At 42.4% G+C, this 3,684-nt stretch overlaps 1 long non-coding RNA gene across 3 annotated transcripts; it reads left to right on the top strand.

Annotated features, from left to right (window-relative positions):
• Positions 1-700: 700 nt before the first annotated feature.
• Positions 701-3,622, top strand: LOC121842029. Of its 3 annotated transcripts, XR_006080888.1 has the most exons (4): positions 1,820-2,177; positions 2,317-2,446; positions 2,776-2,917; positions 3,071-3,622. It is a non-coding gene; the product is annotated as an uncharacterized LOC121842029 (long non-coding RNA). The 3 variants fall into 3 exon arrangements; XR_006080886.1 differs by lacking the exons at positions 1,820-2,177; positions 2,317-2,446 and adding an exon at positions 701-807; XR_006080887.1 differs by lacking the exon at positions 1,820-2,177 and having other exon boundaries at positions 2,260-2,446.
• The last annotated feature ends 62 nt before the right edge of the window (positions 3,623-3,684 follow it).

Here is a 3,684-nt window from a genome sequence, read left to right as displayed (position 1 = left end):
GTAGAGGTGATAGACAGGGAGGTGGTAAACTAAACATTAAGGGTTGAGTGTGTGAGTCTACAGCCTCTAGTGGGATTCTACTGTAGTCTGTTATCAGTCCATGATAACTTGTAGTGTAGAGGTGATAGACAGGGAGGTGGTAAACTAAACATTAAGGGTTGAGTGTGTGAGTCTACAGCCTCTAGTGGGATTCTACTGTAGTCTGTTATCAGTCCATGATAACTTGTAGTGTAGAGGTGATAGACAGGGAGGTGGTAAACTAAACATTAAGGGTTGAGTGTGTGAGTCTACAGCCTCTAGTGGGATTCTACTGTAGTCTGTTATCAGTCCATGATAACTTGTAGTGTAGAGGTGATAGACAGGGAGGTGGTAAACTAAACATTAAGGGTTGAGTGTGTGAGTCTACAGCCTCTAGTGGGATTCTACTGTAGTCTGTTATCAGTCCTTGTAGTGATAAAACATTGGGTTGAGTGTGTGAGTCTACAGCCTCTAGTGGGATTCTACTGTAGTCTGTTATCAGTCCATGATAACTTGTAGTGTAGAGGTGATAGACAGGGAGGTGGTAAACTAAACATTAAGGGTTGAGTGTGTGAGTCTACAGCCTCTAGTGGGATTCTACTGTAGTCTGTTATCAGTCCATGATAACTTGTAGTGTAGAGGTGATAGACAGGGAGGTGGTAAACTAAACATTAAGGGTAAACTAAACATTAAGGGTTGAGTGTGTGAGTCTACAGCCTCTAGTGGGATTCTACTGTAGTCTGTTATCAGTCCATGATAACTTGTAGTGTAGAGGTGATAGACAGGGAGGTGGTAAACTAAACATTAAGGGTTGAGTGTGTGAGTCTACAGCCTCTAGTGGGATTCTACTGTAGTCTGTTATCAGTCCATGATAACTTGTAGTGTAGAGGTGATAGACAGGGAGGTGGTAAACTAAACATTAAGGGTTGAGTGTGTGAGTCTACAGCCTCTAGTGGGATTCTACTGTAGTCTGTTATCAGTCCATGATAACTTGTAGTGTAGAGGTGATAGACAGGGAGGTGGTAAACTAAACATTAAGGGTTGAGTGTGTGAGTCTACAGCCTCTAGTGGGATTCTACTGTAGTCTGTTATCAGTCCATGATAACTTGTAGTGTAGAGGTGATAGACAGGGAGGTGGTAAACTAAACATTAAGGGTTGAGTGTGTGAGTCTACAGCCTCTAGTGGGATTCTACTGTAGTCTGTTATCAGTCCATGATAACTTGTAGTGTAGAGGTGATAGACAGGGAGGTGGTAAACTAAACATTAAGGGTTGAGTGTGTGAGTCTACAGCCTCTAGTGGGATTCTACTGTAGTCTGTTATCAGTCCATGATAACTTGTAGTGTAGAGGTGATAGACAGGGAGGTGGTAAACTAAACATTAAGGGTTGAGTGTGTGAGTCTACAGCCTCTAGTGGGATTCTACTGTAGTCTGTTATCAGTCCATGATAACTTGTAGTGTAGAGGTGATAGACAGGGAGGTGGTAAACTAAACATTAAGGGTTGAGTGTGTGAGTCTACAGCCTCTAGTGGGATTCTACTGTAGTCTGTTATCAGTCCATGATAACTTGTAGTGTAGAGGTGATAGACAGGGAGGTGGTAAACTAAACATTAAGGGTTGTGTGAGTGTGTGAGTCTGTTATCAGTCCATGATAACTTGTAGTGTAGAGGTGATAGACAGGGAGGTGGTAAACTAAACATTAAGGGTTGAGTGTGTGAGTCTACAGCCTCTAGTGGGATTCTACTGTAGTCTGTTATCCATGATAACTTGTAGTGTGTGATAGACAGGGAGTCCATGATAACTTGTAGTGTAGAGGTGATAGACAGGGAGGTGGTAAACTAAACATTAAGGGTTGAGTGTGTGAGTCTACAGCCTCTAGTGGGATTCTACTGTAGTCTGTTATCAGTCCATGATAACTTGTAGTGTAGAGGTGATAGACAGGGAGGTGGTAAACTAAACATTAAGGGTTGAGTGTGTGAGTCTACAGCCTCTAGTGGGATTCTACTGTAGTCTGTTATCAGTCCATGATAACTTGTAGTGTAGAGGTGATAGACAGGGAGGTGGTAAACTAAACATTAAGGGTTGAGTGTGTGAGTCTACAGCCTCTAGTGGGATTCTACTGTAGTCTGTTATCAGTCCATGATAACTTGTAGTGTAGAGGTGATAGACAGGGTTGAGGTGGTAAACTAAACATCTGTTAAGGGTTGAGTGTGACAGGGAGTGGTAAACTAAACATTACAGCCTCTAGTGGGATTCTACTGTAGTCTGTTATCAGTCCATGATAACTTGTAGTGTAGAGGTGATAGACAGGGAGGTGGTAAACTAAACATTAAGGGTTGAGTGTGTGAGTCTACAGCCTCTAGTGGGATTCTACTGTAGTCTGTTATCAGTCCATGATAACTTGTAGTGTAGAGGTGATAGACAGGGAGGTGGTAAACTAAACATTAAGGGTTGAGTGTGTGAGTCTACAGCCTCTAGTGGGATTCTACTGTAGTCTGTTATCAGTCCATGATAACTTGTAGTGTAGAGGTGATAGACAGGGAGGTGGTAAACTAAACATTAAGGGTTGAGTGTGTGAGTCTACAGCCTCTAGTGGGATTCTACTGTAGTCTGTTATCAGTCCATGATAACTTGTAGTGTAGAGGTGATAGACAGGGAGGTGGTAAACTAAACATTAAGGGTTGAGTGTGTGAGTCTACAGCCTCTAGTGGGATTCTACTGGTCTGTTATCAGTCCATGATAACTTGTAAACAGGGAGGTGGTAAACTAAACATTAAGGGTTGAGTGTGTGAGTCTACAGCCTCTAGTGGGATTCTACTGTAGTCTGTTATCAGTCCATGATAACTTGTAGTGTAGAGGTGATAGACAGGGAGGTGGTAAACTAAACATTAAGGGTTGAGGTGGTAAGCCTCTACTAAGTCCATGATAACATGTAGTAAGGTGATAGACAGGAGGTGAGTGTGTGAGTCTACAGCCTCTGTATTCTACTACTGTGTCTGTTATCAGTCATGATAACAGTGATATAGACTTAAACTAAAACATTAGGGGTTGAGTGTGTGAGTTTACAGCCTCTAGTGGGATTCTACTGTAGTCTGTTATCAGTCCATGATAACTTGTAGTGTAGAGGTGATAGACAGGGAGGTGGTAAACTAAACATTAAGGGTTGAGTGTGTGAGTCTACAGCCTCTAGTGGGATTCTACTGTAGTCTGTTATCAGTCCATGATAACTTGTAGTGTAGAGGTGATAGACAGGGAGGTGGTAAACTAAACATTAAGGGTTGAGTGTGTGAGTCTACAGCCTCTAGTGGGATTCTACTGTAGTCTGTTATCAGTCCATGATAACTTGTAGTGTAGAGGTGATAGACAGGGAGGTGGTAAACTAAACATTAAGGGTTGAGTGTGTGAGTCTACAGCCTCTAGTGGGATTCTACTGTAGTCTGTTATCAGTCCATGATAACTTGTAGTGTAGAGGTGATAGACAGGGAGGTGGTAAACTAAACATTAAGGGTTGAGTGTGTGAGTCTACAGCCTCTAGTGGGATTCTACTGTAGTCTGTTATCAGTCCATGATAACTTGTAGTGTAGAGGTGATAGACAGGGAGGTGGTAAACTAAACATTAAGGGTTGAGTGTGTGAGTCTACAGCCTCTAGTGGGATTCTACTGTAGT

The sequence above is a fragment of the Oncorhynchus tshawytscha genome, unplaced genomic scaffold, assembly GCF_018296145.1.
Source record: "Oncorhynchus tshawytscha isolate Ot180627B unplaced genomic scaffold, Otsh_v2.0 Un_contig_6152_pilon_pilon, whole genome shotgun sequence".
Lineage (NCBI taxonomy): Eukaryota > Metazoa > Chordata > Actinopteri > Salmoniformes > Salmonidae > Oncorhynchus > Oncorhynchus tshawytscha.
This window is presented reverse-complemented; position numbering and strand designations above follow the sequence as displayed.